The sequence below is a fragment of the Sinocyclocheilus anshuiensis genome, unplaced genomic scaffold (assembly GCF_001515605.1).
Source record: "Sinocyclocheilus anshuiensis isolate Anshui unplaced genomic scaffold, SAMN03320099.WGS_v1.1 scaffold392, whole genome shotgun sequence".
NCBI lineage: Eukaryota > Metazoa > Chordata > Actinopteri > Cypriniformes > Cyprinidae > Sinocyclocheilus > Sinocyclocheilus anshuiensis.
This window is the reverse complement of record NW_015557091.1, coordinates 1,527,774-1,546,658: the sequence shown is the minus strand read 5'-3', so window position 1 is coordinate 1,546,658 and position 18,885 is coordinate 1,527,774. Positions and strand designations below refer to the sequence as shown.

The following is an 18,885-nucleotide window of genomic DNA, read 5'->3' as shown; positions in this document are numbered from 1 at the left end:
TAACCAATCACAACACACACTGGCCCAGCTAACCAATCACAACACACACAGGCCCAGCTAACCAATCACAGTGCACACTGGCCCAGCTAACCAATCACAGCACATTTCGTATTTCAGAAGGCGGACCTTCATTTGATACAGGAACTATTCGAGCCGTTCATGACAGACTGGGGAGAGAGGTGTTGTAATAATGTAAAATATGTGAAAAATAATGTGTTTTTCGAACAACCTAGTATGAGAGCCTGTTCTAGTACACCCCCAAAACAAAATTAAGACTTTGTAAAAGAGCATAATAGGACCCCTTTAAGATTAAAACCTTTTATTAAAAGCAACAGTTTCATCCGCATGTGTATTCAATGTCATGACCTTTGCATTGCTGTCTGCATTAAGGTCAATGTCAAATTTGCGCTTACAAATATGCTTACAACCCATTTTCATAGTGTAATATATTTCTTTGTAAACAGCATATTCAGTGAAAAAAGGCCAGTGTGGAGCAACAAATTATTACATATTAGGGGGAAAAAATCCTTTGGAAAACCTAGCAACAATTAATTGATCTCAATAAGACCAGGAATGTGAATAAAGCAAGTAAACAGGGTTTTTTGTGTTGACTTGTGCATTTCCTTACACGATCAGTTGAGATGCGTTAAATGTTACTTGCACTTATGGACACACTCCACTGTGACTTCCTCACAAGCTGAATTGGGGTTTTTTCTCTCCCCTCATCATATTCTCATGGAGCATGTTTACTTGATGAAGTCAGACGCTCAGTGAGTAGAAAATCAGTAGGATGCAAAGTGCAGACACCATCAGTTTCTTGTGGCCAATGAAGTGTAATTTGTCCCATTTACATTTCAGAGGTGCATCAGACGGGTTTTGTCAGCACTGCATGCCGTAATTAAGCTTTAAATCAATAGCCGGCATTTGTCATGTTTACTGCCACTCTCGGTGCTGGGTTAAACTCATCAGTTTAGCACTGGGTCGTTATACTGCCCAGACACACTTCATTATTCCTTATTCTCAGGTAGAGCAGAAAATGTTCTTCTCTATCTCTTTCTCTTTCTCTTTCTCTTTCCATAGCTCTCTCTCCACGTGTTCGATGCTGACACAGGGTTGTGGAGATTGTGAAGACAAGCAAATCAGACATTTATTGTAATTTGTTTACATACTTCAAGTGCTGTATGATTACTAGCGTTACTGCATTCGAAGAGGATTCGTTTTAGTGTAAAACAAGCAAAATGCAAACGATGTAGATTATATGCAGTGACCCCAAAAATATGAGGACACTTAAGCAACACTGAAAAATGCTTGAAAGTTACTGCATTGCATGCACAAAATATCAGAATAAATGTCTTTTGTGCAGAGTTGTTATCGTTAACTAAAACTGAAACTATTTAAAATATTTGATAACTTAAATAAAGCTAAAATAAAATATAAATATTAAATGAAAAACTTTTTTTTAAAAATACATAAATAAATGTTGCCCTGAGTTTTTTTTTTTAGTTTTTTTTAATTCAATTTATTTGTACAGGGACAACGCACAACAACAGTGTTGTGCCAGAGTTAGCTATAAAGCTAATTTGCATCTGCAGTCCCTGCAGTTAAATTAAGTTGAAGCCCTAAAATTACTAACTTGAAATAAATAAAAATTAAAACTGAAATAAAAACAAATTAAAACTAATTAGTAATATTTAAAAATAAAGACTGATAAAAATGATAAAAGCACAACAATATTGCTAATATTATAATAAATATTAAAATAAATGAAAACTAAAAATAAAACCTAATTCAAATGATTTTTCTACAAACTACACTCTACAAAAATGCTGGTTTTAACCCAACTTTGGGTCAAATATGGACTAAACCCAACTGTTGGGTTACATTTTTTAATTACATTTTTAACCCAAAAGTTGGGTTATTCCATATTTGACCCAAAGTTGGGTTGAAACAACCCAGCATTTTTTAGAGTGTACTGTAACTTCACTTTTATGAGCCATTTTTGCAATTACTGTCAACCAACTGGTCCCGAAGTGAAATGTGAAATGAAAGTGCAAGGTTGTGGGTTTGATTGGGATTGTGCATATTGATAAAATGATTGAAGTAGTCACTTTGGATAAAAGGTCTGTCAAAAGTAAATGGGAAATCAATGTGCAGATTCAAATGATGCAAAAGTACCATAGAAGTACACTGGGAAAAATGGTGTAGAAAAATTTTCGTTGCTAGTAAATTTCACAATTTCACAATAAAATTTTGAAGAAGAAAAGCTGAAATATTATTTTAATGAATCAGTTGATCCGGTTCACAAAACTGAATGATTTGTTCTTGAATCGGACTAATCCAGTTCTCAAGTTCAACTCACTGACTCAATGATCCGGTCACAGAGGTTAACAGTCCACTGGAGGGCAAGATTATCAGTGAATAACTTACATTTCGGTCTGTTCCTTCCACAAAAAGCTACCATATGGCTTCAGAACAGTTGAAATATAGTGCATAAGTTATTTAATCAGCTTTTGTGTTCTTTATTGAAGCTTCAGACCCAATTCATTGTCATTGCATGGAAAAGTGCTTTTTCTAAATCTCTCCTTGAAATCATTTGAAATCCATAAAGGTTTGGAAAGACACAAATGTGCGTTTTTGATTTTTGGGTTAACTATTCCTTTAAATAGGACTCACTGTTCATTCTTCAGTTGCAAAGGTTTAAGTCTTTGTTTTAGCTTTTAATGGCTCGTTATACATGTCAGAGTCTCTCAGAAGCTGATGGAGAACATCCTGTGCAAATCTGTTCCAGGGTAATCTACATGAAGCAACTAAAAGCCAATCTGAAGTTGGCTCAAGAGTACCGAGAGCTGCAGAAAGTTCTGATGATTGCCAGACAAGAAGCCGTTTGTGTTTTTGACATAAGAAACAGAGCAGAGGCCTACATCCAAGATCACAAGCAGGTAACTCTCATTACCACAAACACATTTCTTTCTCTGCAACTCCTTCCGTATGTGTGTATACATCAAGGCTATGTTCTCCATGTGTGAATGATGTGGTTGTCTATCTTTGTCATCAGAGATAGACAGCAGGCATGTAAAATAGTGATGAGAAAGAGGTTTGCGCGGACTAGCGTACGCTCGCGTGCTCCACACTGCCTGTCATAGGTGGTTGGTTTTAGTTGGGCAGTCAGCTAGGAGGCCACTGCAGTAATCTAATCACGATGAGATAAGCTTCATGACAGCGTTGCTCTGGCGTGCATGTGTGTTTATTCCATCTCACATGGCAGTGAGTGGAAACAGGCACATGGCAGATGCAAACGCTCTCAAGAACCTGCATCTCAGGAACGTTTGGGAAAATGCTAATATGACACGTACGTCCATCACTAAAGGATGGGTGGTTTTGCTGGTACTCATCAAAGCTGCAGTGTGTACCTATGGAGTGCAGTGCATTAGTCATTTTCAAACAACACTATATCAGTGTGTTTTTGGCTGTGTATATTTGTATATAGCAACAGATACTTAGCAATGTAAAGATATTTTCAGGTGCTGGTGTTTAAAGTGAGAGGTTAAAGCTGAAGTGTTTAATTTCTATGCCACATAAAGGAATTGTAAAAATAATGACTGGGAAATTATCGAACAGGTTTCCCTCATTTGCCATTGGGCGAACTTATAGATAGTTCGGTTGGGATGCACTAACAGGAATTAGTGTACTCAAAAAGTATTTAGGCCTAAATGTAAGATTTATGTATTTGAATTGCATATAAAAATGTCCATCCTTTTGGATTGCACAGTTTTAACCTAACTAAAAAAACGAATAAACTTAATGTGATGCATACATAAATGGAACAGTTAAAGAACAGGCAAGATTTCTGTAATAGTACTAAAAAAGTGAATGTTTTAAATAAACAATAACCAGGTTTATATATTTAGCATGAATAAATCCACTGTGTTTCAATCTCATATATTTGAAATAATTGAATATCGCGTGTTCCACAGCTAGCCGTATTTAAATCATGTTTAAACTTTTTAACTGAATACCTTCCTTTTTTTTTTTTTTTTTAAATAAACAGATTTATGCTGATTCTAAGCAATTTGAATAAATGCTTTTTCAAAATATGATTATTTAAATAAAAAGGGGTTATATGATGCTATTTTAAAGATCATTGCAACTTTACAGATCTTCTTTATGCACCAAGAGCTTGTAACACTCCAAAGAGAAAGGAAAACTTGAAATCGCATCATATGACCCTTTTAAATAAAATGCAAACAGAAATCTTGTGTGCAGAAATCTTGCCTGTTTCTTACCTGTTTAATTTATATATGACTGACTGACAAATACGCATCACATAGTTTAATAGTTGTTGATGTTAAAACTGTGAAATCCAAATGGATGGAAATTATATATGAAATTCAGATACATAAATCTTAAATTTTGCCCTAATTATTTTTTGAGTGGGTGGTGATTTTTGATTAATTTCTCTAACTGTCATTTTTTTATCTCTTCATCATATTTGTTCATTCACTGATTTGTTTAGTTTGTTCTTTTTGTAGGTTACATTACTATGCTGTAGGTGCCATCAAAGTGTATGTCTTTTTATGTTATGAATGACTCATTAATCATTTACTGAACTGATTCATTAAACAACACAGAGTGAAAACATAGTTACAAAGCTTTTGACAAATCTAAGAGACTCTAGAAAGAGTGTATTTTGGGCATTTTTCCCACTAATGATTCTTTTTAATAAATAAAGCTTAAACTTTTTTGAATTTATCAAGTTATAAACCCTACCCTAAATTAAGTTTCAATAACGTCCTTAAATCATTTGAGAATGATTTGTTCAGTTCGTTCATAAATGCGATCTCTTTTTCATTTAGTTCATTTAGTGAGTCTCGTTCAGTCGCAAAACAAAACTCGTTCAGTGATGAGGATTTTGGTCATTGGAATGGTTTGTTCACTTAAAAGATTTGTTCTAAACACTAATTCAAAATACTACTTAAAGCAACATTTCGATAACACCACAGAGAAACAGTGTTTATACTTTTTTGTGACAATCACATAAATGGCTTACTTACAGTTGTCTGCATATTAAGCTGAGATCAGAGAATGTATTTAAAGCTTTGTGTCTTTGTGACATTAGTCCACAGATCGTTATTGTTATAGTACCGTTGTTGTTGTTGCTGGAGATTATTACTAGTTATACTGATCTAGACATAATCTGTCACTTTAAGTATATAGCATTATTTTTTTGAGCTGTAGATCATTTTAATATGATTTGTTATTCTACCGCTGACGGTAAAACTCTACTGAAGAGCAAGACACATTGTTTGTTCCCCAAAAGACTAATACTCGTACAACTCCTCATCTAACTACATGAATGTTATCAAGTGAGAAATGCATGCAAAAGGCAAATCCTGTGGACGGGATTCTCCACGCTCATGATCAAAGCCTGATTTTCTTTTACTCAGTATTCAGCCTTTTTACAGTTTGTTGTTTATTTTCAGTCTGGTACGGCTTTCTCTCCTTCAGAGCGGATGTAGTCGCATCTCTTAGCGGTTTACCACAAGCTCTTCTTAAAGTTCCATACGTATCTATAAGGACGTGTAGGCCGAGCTGTGCTCAATTTAATATGGATTCTTATGACAGCTTAACATTTTTGAAAGGTTTTCCATGCCATGCTGACTATGTGTATATTATGAATTGTTTGAATAGAATGTATATTTATCACGTACACCTGCTCCACATGTATGAAACTGTGACACCACATTTATTATGAGAAATAGATTCAGATGGTGTTTCAAAGCACTGTTTATGTGGCTATATATTAGTGAAAACTTGCTAAATCTGATTAGTTCAGCATGTAATTTATATGTATTAGAATTAGAATTTACTTCATTGCCCCAGTAAGATAAAAAAAAAATACACAGCAGAAAATACGGGAAAAAATTATAATAATAGTATTGACCTTCCCACTTTTAATCATATGGCAAAAATATACTATATACTGTATAATTAAAAGTGGGAAGTAAATAGAACAATGAGTAGAGTGCAATTCAATGAGACCCAATACAGTTGTTTTCATAATTACATTATATAATTGTATACATTTACATTATAAAACAGCTGTTTTTTTCCTGTACTATAGTGCTAGTTAAATTGCAGTTACCATTTAATTTTTAATTTTTTTTTTTATTTTCTGAGTCCAATTTTTTTTTACTGCTATAAAAAATGCAATAAAATAAGTCTAAATATCTGCATTAGTTTGCTAGTGACAGATGGTGTTTAATTATTTATGTGGTTTTATGTGGTGTCCTCTGGTTATGCAGACAAACATCTTTGTTTTGCACTTTTATAAGTTGACTGTAGCTCCAACTATATGTCTAGTATAACTGCTATAATGGACGCTGTAACTATGTCCTTAACATCAACAGATCACTTTTATAGATAATACAGGTTATCATATACAGTGGCATTTTGCCAGTTTAGTCTGAATGAGAGAGCTAGAGCGCCCCCTTGCAGTGGTTAAATGTATAACCCATGGGCCTACCTAAACTTCCAGAAACACTTTAGTGCTTTTAAACAAAAGGTAACCCTGAAGGCCTAACAGAAATTACATTGTAAACATCTCAGACATGCCAAGGTGGGTTGTTATACGAGCACAGATACTGTACAAACAACAGAAAGCATGGATGACAATAGTATCTTGCATCACTTTGCCTGGTGTCTTTTTGTTATAATTTGTTATAACATTCTACAGAATATTGTACATATTGTTACTTGTAGCATTAATAGGATAGTACAGGTTTTGACAGAGCTCCATAAAGGACATTTTTTGTACTCGTTCAGTTAAAGGCTGAGCTAATTCGCTTTAGTTTTTTCATGCTCCGAAGAACACATTGCCAAGCAATGATAAGCTTAAAGGAAGAGAGAAGAGATGGGGCGAAACAAGGGACGACATCCCTCCGAATTGAAACCCCCTTTTTTTCTGGAAAACTGCACAAATAATAAAGAGAGCAGCATGCTTTCTTTCTTTCTTCTCTAATCTCTCTCTCTCACACACACAGACACACACACACACACACACACACTCTCTCTCTCATTTTTTTTTCTTTTTTCCAGTATACTAGGAATAATTTCTCGTTGCGGCAGGGGGTTCATGACTTTTTGTGTATGTGTAAAATATGTCTGGAGGGGATTGGTATAAAGTTAAAGTGAGTGAAGTCGAAATATTTTACTCATCAGCTTTGCAGTCACCGAGTTTGCCTGAGCTAGAACAAAACCGCTGAAGCATTTAGAGAAAATTAACCCCCCATCCTGGCAGCCAGATGTGACTGGTTTCCGCCCAGTGCACATGAGTGGGCAGGGAGAGCAAGAGACTGTGAAATTCCTGTCAGCCCCATGTACTGCAGAATGGGCTATTGACTGCTTTCTCTATTCCCCTCCATCATTCTTCTTGAACACTGCCATTAATTTCCTCTCCTGCCTTACCAATTCCCCCTCTCTTTCTCTCTCTCCCTCTTTCTTTCTTTCTTCCCCAGCTTTCTTTGTTGCAGAAGAGGATGCACAAAGCCATGCTAAAATACTTCAAACGCCGCAGCGTCTACAGCCAGGCAGAGCTGGCCCGCTTCCAGACCCTCTCCAACCAGAACAACCAGAAAATGAAAGCCCTCCAGGTATGGGCTCTTTAGTACCCCCACAAACACACACACACACACAACACTATTTGTAAGTATCGCACTATATACTACAATGGGTCCCGCTTGGGTTAATGCTTGTTGAGGTTAAGATGGTTAACCTTTAAGGAATATTTCACCTAAAAATGAAAATTTGGTCATTATTTACTCACCCTTTCCATGAAACACAGAAGGAGAGTGTGCTCCTTGTGCCATAAATTGAAAGTGAATAGTGACCATGGCTGTCAAGTACACTTTCAGCAAATAATGACTTACATTTCGGTCTGTGACTCATACAAAGCTATTCTATGACTTCAGATATGAAATACTGTGCACATGGACTACTTTTATGATTCTTTTATGGCTTTTGTGGAACTTGACAGCAGATGGCCACCATCTACTTTCATTGTATGGGAGCGAGAACAGTGTGAACATTTAAAAAAAAACATCTCATTTTGTGTTCCACGAAAGAAAGGAAGACGAATGGGTTTGGACTGACATGAAGTAGACTTTGAATTGATATATCGAAAGACATTTCTGAGGTTTTGAGCCATTTTGAGATTATCGTAATGGTGGCTCGGACAGAAGCATTAGCATTAATCTAGCCTAGTCAATGGATAATTTATTTTGAAATATCAAATGTTTGCAGTGAATATCAAGTAAATATTGTGTTCAAATCTTTGTTTAATTTCAGCATATACTGTATATGTACATCTCATTTAGCTCTCATCAAGTACATCTGGCCATTATATTGGCCACCCCACTCTCTAAATATCAGTATCTACAATGGCTAATGTAACATTATAATACAGCATTAAGATATAAAATTGCATTCATAAACTGTCAAATCACAAAACACTATTTGTGACCCTGGACCACAAAACCAGTCATAAGGGTCAATTTTTCGAAATTGAGATTTATACATCATCTGAAGGCTGAATAAATAAGCTTTCCATTGATGTATGGTTTGTTAGTATAGGGCAATATTTGGCCGAGATACAACTATCTAAATATTCATATACTAAATATTCATAACTATATATATAGTTAAAAATCTAACTATCTAAATATTGAGAAAATCGCCTTTAAGTTGTCCAAATGAAGTTCTTAGCAATGCATATTACTAATCAAAAATTAAGTTTTAATATATTTACAGTAGGAAATTTACAAAATATCTTCATGGAACATGATCTTTACTTAATGTCCTAATGATTTTTGGCGTAAAAGAAAAATCAATAATTTTGACCCATGCAATGTATTTTTGGCTATTGCTACAAATAAACCCAAGCAACTTAAGACTGGTTTTGTGGTCCAGGGTCACATTTAGTCTGTACAAATGGGACATTCACTTATGACATCTTGTGATGTGGCGATCATGGCGTAAGGTGCTGAAAAAACAGCCACACATTTACATAATGTAGACCAGCAAAAAATAGTGCAAGTGTCTAATGCATGCACAAATTAACGGTCATTACAATTATATTTAAATAATGATTAAAATTAGCATTGTATTTAACATGACTTTGTATACTGGAATAATGCAACCGTAATGTTTGGATGCTCTTAACACAAAAGGCATTTGGTCTCAGTGGAAGGTGTGCTATGTGCGCTTATAATGAGGTGAGCGGCGGTGTGTTTGTGGCTCAGTCAGGGGAGGCCAGCTCTAGAAGTCAGGCTGGTGAATGGAGCATGAAGACGAGGAGTTCTTCAAGCTCCTCCGAGTGTGAAGGACAAAAGGAGCAGCCTTACTCTAAACTTTGTCACAGCTCTGCGTTGATCTCCTCCCCCAGACACAGACTAGCATTGTATAGAGGAGACTTTACATTGTAAAATCAGAGTATAGCAAGGCATAGCAATAAAGCATTGATGACCCAAAACTACAGGACTCGTGCAGTCGCTAACCTTAGATGTTAGGAAGGCTTGGGAATAAATAAACCTGTGGTATTAGAAAATCTAGTTTGTCACGGCTTCCTATTGTCTTTGTATTGTGCAGCAAACTGCTTGCTATACAATGGCCAGACAGCCAATGGCATATGGGACATGGGGGTTGTGGAGACAAGACAGACAGGGTCAGGGGCCCCTCATGATATTATGAGCCAATATGTTATGTGATTTTACTATACAACAGAAGTCTAGCAAATATTTCAGCAAAGAAAGGGATTACTAAAGAGAAAAGTTGTAAGAGAGGGCTAAATTGTCCAAAGTAACATCTCTGTCTCCATCTCTGATTGAAGATTTTCTTCCTGGATTGCACACCACCTTTTTAAAGCAGTCTATTTGGCAGGCATTTGGTAATCAGACAGCTATTTCCTGGTCATACAAGTTTTCTAGTCATGTTTCCATTACGTGCAAAGCTTTCAATAACACTTCAGATCACTAGTATATTCATGTTCGTTGTCAGGGGGACATCCGGGAATGTCCCGGGCCCTGTGACAAGGGGTCCTCTTGGGCTCAGAGAGGAAAATAACTTTTACTCATAAAAACTCAATGGTTATCACAACACAAACAATAGTTGTGCTTTATTTTTTGAAATGCATTTTCAGATCTTTATATTATGTTTCTTGAGGTTAGCATATGATACTATATTTTTTTTTTGCATCCAAAAAAAAAGTTAAATAAAAAAAATTAAAAAAAAATTCAACTGAAATTTTTTTTTGTTCAGTCGCTCAGGTATGTTGTTAAAAATAAACTTTATGCATTTCTAATAGTCTGATCTTTTGGAAGGATATGCAGGTTATGGAGGTGTAGTTTGTCTACATCCATTGTTGAACAGAGGAAAATCATGACATCACGAATAGGAAAACAAAAACATTTGAAAGTGGGGAGCTAGTTTTGTGGTATGAAACTTGCGATATGTTTTTATTGTAGAGGAATCTCTTATATGTGTAAAGTTTTAACCATCTTAAACCATCACAAATATTCTGTGTGCAGAGATTTTTATCTATGCTGATTCTGTCTGAACATTTTTTCTCCTAAGATACCACTCGCAAAAATTGTCCACCCATGTATTCATGAGGAACCTGAAGGTTGCGGATTGCAAAAACCAGTTCCACTGATTTGTCCCTGTGTCTTCCTGAGGAACAAATGACTGCTTCTAAGCAGCTCTACTGAAGTATAGAGATGGGGAGAAGAGTAAAACGAAATAGAGAAAGCGTGCAAGCCTGTCATCTCGAAACGCCGCTGCAAGATTGGGCACTCAGTTCCGGGTTATGCAAGTTTACACCAGGGATAGCGTAATTGACAATTGCTAACAACAGAGAGCAGGGTGGAGAGTTGTGAATGGCCAGTAATAATTGGAGCGAACGCCCACTGCGCTGCTCTCGGGGGACCGTAATCCAAGATCTTGTTTCTGATATAATTGTTAGTCAGAAAATTTCTGCATGGCTAGGCCAGCTCAGTTCCCAAGCTGGTTGACAGTGCAAGGCAGTTTAATAGAAAAACTGGTTGCTGAGGTTTTTTAAAACAGGCACGCACTGAACCCATGCGCAGGAGTGTGGCACACACCGTTTTTCCCATTTCTTTGTTTTGTCATTCTCAATCTTATGTCTTGCAAAATAAGTGTTTCAAATGTCAGTGTTGCTCTTTCGTAGGATTAAGGGAATGGGACAAAGTTTGATTAGTACAGTAAATGCCGCAACTAAACCGTTTTAGAGAAAAAAGCAGTGAGTATATGTGTATTCTGACGAAACTATTATATTTTAGCATGACATTATATGCAGTGCTGTTCAAAAGTTTGGGGTACCTAAGATTTTTGTATGTTTTTGAAAGCATAAGTCTCTTATGCTCACTAAAACTTCATTTATTTGATAAAAAATACAGTAAAAACAGTAATATTCTGAAATATTTTTACAATATAAAATTACATTTTATATTTGAATATACTTTGAAATGTAATTTATTCCTGTGATGCAAAGCTGAATTTTCAGCATCATTACTCCAGTCTTCAGTGTCACATGATCCTTCAGAAATCATTCATAAGTTTTAAATATAACATTATTGGTTACAAGAAAATATCATTTGTGTCACAAGAAAACATAATTCAATAAAAATGTTTTTTAAGTCAATGCATTACCTGCCTTTCTTTGTAAATAATTTTGAAATTCACTAGCAATTTATAAGTTTTCACACCATATTTTTTCATTCTAATATGCTGATTTGCTGCTCAAGAAGCATTTCTTATTATTATGAATGTTGAAAACAGTTGTGCTGCATCATATTTTTGTGGAAACAATGAAAAAAATTTGGGATTATTTGATAAATAGAAAGTTTAAAATAATTAGAAATCTTTTGTAAGATTATGAACATATTTAAAGTCACTTTTGATCAATTTAATGTGTCCTTGCTAAATAAACAGCATTCTCTCCAAAAAAAATCATACTGACCCCCTGAACATTTTTTAGCATGTGTATATATATTAAAATGGGCTTGAAATTGAATGGAAATGCTAAGACTAGCACCAGCACCACCAAGAAAGTCTAGCTGGTTAGTTAACACAACATATACTAGTGACCAGCTACAGTATACTGGCCTTTCCTGCAGGGAACGTCAAAGTCGGACTTTTGCAGGCTCTGGCTCCACTACAGGATTTTGTAGTGAATTAGCCAGCATTCATTGATTCCATTTGCTTGCCTATTTAAACAGGAGAAGTTGTCAAACGCAATCCATCACCTCTCTGAGTTCCTGCTCTCACTGACAGATGACTCAACTACCAGCCATGTCCCGCAGCAAGCAAACAGACCCGTCGCAGATGCCGATGGATGGAGCAGGAAGATGCCTACAGTTCAGATAGCGGAGTAATTGGACGCTCACCTGCGCCAGACAACTTACTTAAACCCCCAGCATGCTTCACTCTCTCCCCTGTCCGACGCTCACGGCCCAATCCATAACAATGAAGCAGGTGACTTTCATGCTACTGTCAGGAATGATCTAATTTTAGCGGGGTGAATGATTGCAATTGGCTTTGCCTCGTCAGATAATTAATCTATGTCACCATTAATTGGAAAAGAGAATAATTAGGGGGCTGTGTTGACAGAAATTCTACGCTTCTCTAGATTCTTGGATCTAATTACACCTACTTAAAACTCTCTGACCTTAACTACCGGATAGTATACCTGCGTAACCCTAACCAGGCTCGGGTTGGTCTCGACCGCCTCTCGCTCTGTGTCCTTTGTCATTTTTTTCCTCCTTTCTTGCTTGTTTATCCTCTCTTTTCCTGTCTCCTCAGAGAGCTGTCTCCCTCAATCACTTTTCAATATTCAATCTTAATTTTGTGGAAGTTTAGCATTTTCAATGAGCTGGAGATGAATGATTAATGAATAAATTTGAATGCTTCATTTTGTCCATGGATCATTAGTCAAGTCCTTTGTGGGAAGGACCTGCGAAAAAAAAAAAAAGAGGGAAAATTATTGAGACATTAGCCTGAAGCAATCCAGGGGTAAATAGTATGCACAGAGGGATGTTGTGTATACGCTACCCACTGGCATTCTGCACAACCCCACGGAAATGCAAGCCTTCTAATTTACCCCGCTTCACAAGACTGATGGGCTCTATCGACAAATAGGTTTCATTTACAAAAATGAGTTCTCATTTTAATGTTTTGGTATATGCGCCTTTTAACTTTTTTAGTTATTTATTTATTTTACCCTCGTGCCTTGTTGTGCCTCCTCTGGTGAGATGTCAAATAACAAAATTATTAATGAAATGTCAGTTACAATTGACCGAAACTATTATAGTCAAGTAAAGACATCAGAAAGTGACATCCTTGTTGGAATATTTGGTATAATTGGGATTATCTGTTAGGTTGTTGGGTTAAATTTTTAAATATGGTCTTATTTGTTGTCACTAAGTAACTATGTTAACATTGACTAACAATGAAAAATACATGCATTTATTAATTTAATTAATGTTCATTTCAACATTTACTAATACATTAAAAAAATGTTAACATTAACAACAGTTAAATGCTTTAAAAATGTAATGCATTAATCAGTGTTATTTTAGTATCAAAATCCAACCTGCACCTCATCGTACTGTCGGGGTGAACACCAAGTACGGGATTGCTCATTGAGGCTATATCACCAGTGAAGAAGGCTTTAGCTGAAGTATCACCGTGGGCGTTACGCGGGATGGGCAGGCTCAACTGAGAACCCTGAAAATGGTGGCCAACGCAAGTGGTGTCCCTTTGAGCCTGGGGTTACGGTGCTTAACCGCACTGCAGCAGCTGTGACTGGTGTATGGAAGGCGGATGAACTCCGTAGTGAGTCAACGGGTTCCTCACCAATTGAGACTATACATTACAGGCTTCGGCTGCGAAATGATAGTCTTAACTGCATGCCACTGGGGTCAGGCATTTGGCAGCTTTTTTTCCTCTTTAGTTGGGATGAGCTGGCAGACCCCTGCAACCACTATGTGCACCAGTCATCTCGGGTTCCCCTATGCCACTGGACAGCGGTCAAGGTAGTGAACTAAGGATTGCGCAACCTTCCTCCACTTTAAATATCCGTGAGCGGGAATTTGCATTGCTACCATATTTCTAAGTCCTGCGGCAATGGACCTCATAGGCGACTGAGACAGGCTCAGGATGGAGCTGGAAGTCTCTAGTCTGTGATCTGCATGCAGGCAGCTCCGGTCAGATGGTCGTTGGAACCTGGGACAGGAACAGCAGGCGCCTTCGGCAGCTTCCTGAGCGGCTGAGCAGCCCTATTCAGGATCTGCACTGCTCGACTCATACAAGGAGGTCCAAACATTGTCTGTTCCACTTGAGAGGCTCCCACGGCGTACTGCATTAGTCGCTGCTGAGCTAAACAGATACAACATCGACATTAACGCTTTGAGCGAGACTAGGTAGCAGGACGAAGGATCACTCACCGAAGTTGGCGAGGGCTATACCTTCTTTTGGAAAGGTCTCCCAGACGATTCCTGAAGAATTCACAGCATTGGTCTCGCCATCCGTACCTCTCTGTTAAACCAACTTACAGAGACTCCAGTAGCTGTAAATTGAAGATTAAGGATGGTGCGCATCCCACTGATCAAACATTATTTTTTATTATTTGACAATCATTAGCGCTTATGCTCCCAATCTGACTTCTGATGATGCAACCAAGAACAGTTTTCATGTAGCACTCTCTGCAGCGCTTTGCTCTATACCTCCCCATGACAAAATTGTCCTACTCTGTAATTTCAATGCACGTGTCGGATGTGACTACCATGTCTGGAGTCATAGGTCATAATTGTCCTACTCTGTAATTTCAATGCACGTGTCGGATGTGACTACCATGTCTGGAGTGGGGTCATAGGAGGACACGGAGTTGGAAATCCCAATGACAATGGCCTTCGTCTATTATACACCTGTGCTCAATTTGATCTAATAACTCTTAAAAAATCAATTATTTCAGCTGAGAAATCAACAAAAGACCACCTGGATGCATCTTAGATCCAAGCATTGGCATTTATTGGATTATGTGATTGTACGTCGTTCAGACATGCATGATGTCTTCTCCACCAGAGCAATGCGAGTTGCCGAATGCTGGACAGACCATCGCCAAGTGTGTGCAACTATGAGATTGCACATACGACCGGCTTTTCGAAGACAGAAACCTAGATGACGTCCCGACGTTAAGGCTTGCAACGACCCGACCATTAGAAGTGCACTTTCCAATGCAATTTCCACCCCGCTGCAATCTCTGCCTGATCCCATTCTGTCTGAAAACAGGTCCACATCTTCGCTTACTGAAGAGTGGTCAATACTCACCAAGATCATTATTGAGGTGTCTGCTGAGACTCTAGGATATACAAGGAGGCACCATTATCGGTTTGATGAGAATAACATCGCCATCCTGCTGCTCCAAGTAAAAAATTAGGCGCATGTGTAACCCCTCCGGTCCTAACCGCCCCACCTCGTTCTTGTTCCGAGTGGGACTCGAACCCGTGTCGCCGGCATGGGAGGCGGGCGCACTAACAAGGAGGCTAAAGACTGCACTAGCGTCAGTCACTAGTACGACTCTTTGAGATCAGGGGAGTGAGGTTTACCTGCACAGCACCTGCCAGCTGGCCTCCGTTACACTCACCCCCCTACTTTATCTTTTCATGAGGTATGCAAAGCTGTGAAGGGACTAAAAAATAATATGGCTGCCAGCCCTGACGGCATCCCTGCTGAAATCCTTAAGCATGGAGGTCCTCGTCTTTTGCATCACTTGCACCATTTTATTGCCAGTGCTTGGACCTCCGGCAAAATACCACAGCAGTGGAAGGATATTAACGTCATCACAATATGTAAATGTAAGGGAGACAAAGCCGACTGCAGGAGTTCTCTCCCGGGTCCTCACCACCACACCTCGTTCTTGCTCCGAGTGGGTCGCCGGCATGGGAGGCGGGCGCACTAACAAGGAGGCTAAAGACTGCACTAGCGTCAGTCACTAGTACGACTCTTTGAGATCAGGGGAGTGAGGTTTACCTGCACAGCACCTGCCAGCTGGCCTCCGTTACACTCACCCCCCTACTTTATCTTTTCATGAGGTATGCAAAGCTGTGAAGGGACTAAAAAATAATATGGCTGCCAGCCCTGACGGCATCCCTGCTGAAATCCTTAAGCATGGAGGTCCTCGTCTTTTGCATCACTTGCACCATTTTATTGCCAGTGCTTGGACCTCCGGCAAAATACCACAGCAGTGGAAGGATATTAACGTCATCACAATATGTAAATGTAAGGGAGACAAAGCCGACTGCAGGAGTAGCAGAGGTATGTCACTTCTCTCCTCTGCTGGTAAAGTACTTGCTCGTGTAATGCTTAGTCGCCTTCTCTCAAATGTGGTGGATGTTATTCTTCCAGAATCTCAATGTGGCTTCAGGCGCAGCCATGGTACTCTAGACATGATCTTTGTTGCAAGACTGATGCAAGAAAAATGTAGAGAGCAGCATAAGGATCTGTACCTGGCATGTATAGATCTAACAAAGGCCTTTGACACTGTGAAAAGAGAGCTGTGTGGGATGTGCTGGGAAAGTTTAGTTGCCCTCCCCATTTTGTCAGTTTTACATGAACTTCATGATGGTATATTGGCCAGAGTCATCTGATGGTCGTGAGTCAGAGCCCTTTGAAGTCATTGTTGGTGTCAAACAAAGGTGTGAACTGGCTACTGTCATCTTCAATTTTTTCCTGGCAGCCGTGACATTGCTGTTTCGCGATGGCATCTCCGGGGGTAACGGTATCCAGTTTAACTAACGCCTTGACGGCAGCCTCTTTAACGCTCATCGTCTGAGAGCTAGGTCAAAAGTCACAACAATATCATTGTTTGAACTCCAGTATGCGGATGACGCTGCTTTGGTCAGCCACACTGCTACTGGTTTGCACCAAAACCCTCGATATCCTTGCCGCTACATATTGCCACGCAGGGCTAATCGTTAATACCAAGAAAACAGAGGTCCTGTCAAGTCTTTTGTCTGAGTCACCTGCGTCCTGTAAGCCTTTCTTCGTTCTCGGCTACAAAATCAATGAAGCTGAACAATTTACGTATCTGGGCAGTATTCTCACTTCTAGCTATGATTTATCTTACGAAATTCAACACCGAATTAAACAAGCTTCTTGCTCCTTTGGTCGCCTGATGCACTGGGTGTTCCTAAATCGCAACTTGGCCTTGTGAACCAAGATGGGAGTGTACAGAGCAATTTGCCTGTGTGATCTTTTGTATGGCTGCGAAACCTGGACCCTATATCGCCACCATATTAAAGCACTAGAAGCCTTTCATACCCATTGCCTCAAAACATGCTTGGTATTCACTGGTGGCATCATGTCACCCATAATATACTTCGACGCAAAGCCAACATCACCTATTTGGAATATGTCCTCTACCAGTGACAGTTGCACTGGGTTGGTCATGTTATTAGAGTGTCCTCTGACCGGAGGCCACTGCAGCTGCTGTATGGTGAGCTCCTGCAAGGGCTGCGTAATGCGTAAAAAACGTTATGTATATCACTCGAAATTTGTACTGAAGGCTTGTGGCATCCCAGCAACTTCCCTCGAAGATCTGGTGGCTGACAGAGTCACCTGGAAGTCCACCTGTAAGACCAGTCTTGATGCCTGGGAAGTGGCCATAACGCAGGTGGCAGAGGAATCATCTGCGCCTCAGAGTTTGGTCTCTGCAGTCATTTACGTGTCCACTCTAAGACTGATCAATAGCAATGCATCGTCCTCGTCAGAATCACCGGAATTCCAAGAGACTTCAACTAAACAAAAATGAGAAATGGAGAAATGGCCTTGACAACTATAAAATAAAAAAGTGTATTTTTTGTATTTTATAGTTTATTTTATTTCAGTTAATGTTTATTTAATTTCCTATAATGAAAATGTTTTTATGGTTTTAGTTTTAGTTAACGATGATATCCCTAGTGTCAATTTAAACATCCTTAACCATATCTACTTTTGGAAATACAGGCTCCAGTTAGAATCAATAATGAAACATCATTTTAAGTACCATATAGCTGTTTAAAAATGGTTAATAATAATTTAAGATGCTGTGTGTATACCTGTGACATTTTTGGGAGATTATGTAGATGTGGAAATGGTGTTATAGATTAATTTGACATGAATGGATGGGCCCAGAAGCATACATACTCCCATGACAGCAATAAAACCTTTTTTAACAGAGAATACAGACAAAGAACTTAATGGATGACTGAGAGACATACTATTTCTCTTGAAACTCAGTGAAAGAGATCCTTTGGCACCTTTGAGACTTCCAAAGAGTGGATGTGTTTCCCGCTCTTCTGCATTTGCAGTGGATAATAGTAGGCAGCAGCTGGATTCATACTTCCTGTGATCAGCAGAACAGCACTAACTTACTAGAACTAACACTAACTGTCTAGACACAGTGTAATGGTGGCAATAGAGGATATTATACAACAAATAGCTCTGGCTTTAAAATTTGATTTGGATGAGTCGGTATACGAGTCCTCCTGTGAACACACACTAGTTGAATTTTATATTACTGCGCCAAACAAAATAATGTCTTTATTGAATGGACTTTAATTGATATTTTGCTTGGCAACTGTAAACAGACTATATATATATATTAGATATTTTGAAGAATGGTATTTTGACTTCCATAGTATGAAAAAATACACTATGGAAGTGAATGGGGACCAGAATCTACAGGTTACAGGAATGAAAGGAAAGGAATTCATACAGGTTTGGAATGACATGAGGGTAAGTAAATGATGACACAATGTTAATTTTAATGATAAT

General features: G+C 38.4%; 1 pseudogene; it reads left to right on the top strand.

Moving 5' to 3' along the window:
• Nucleotides 1-13,211, top strand: part of LOC107677134 (coiled-coil domain-containing protein 178-like) — a 27,450-nt pseudogene extending 14,239 nt beyond the window's left edge.
• Nucleotides 13,212-18,885: the final 5,674 nt, after the last annotated feature.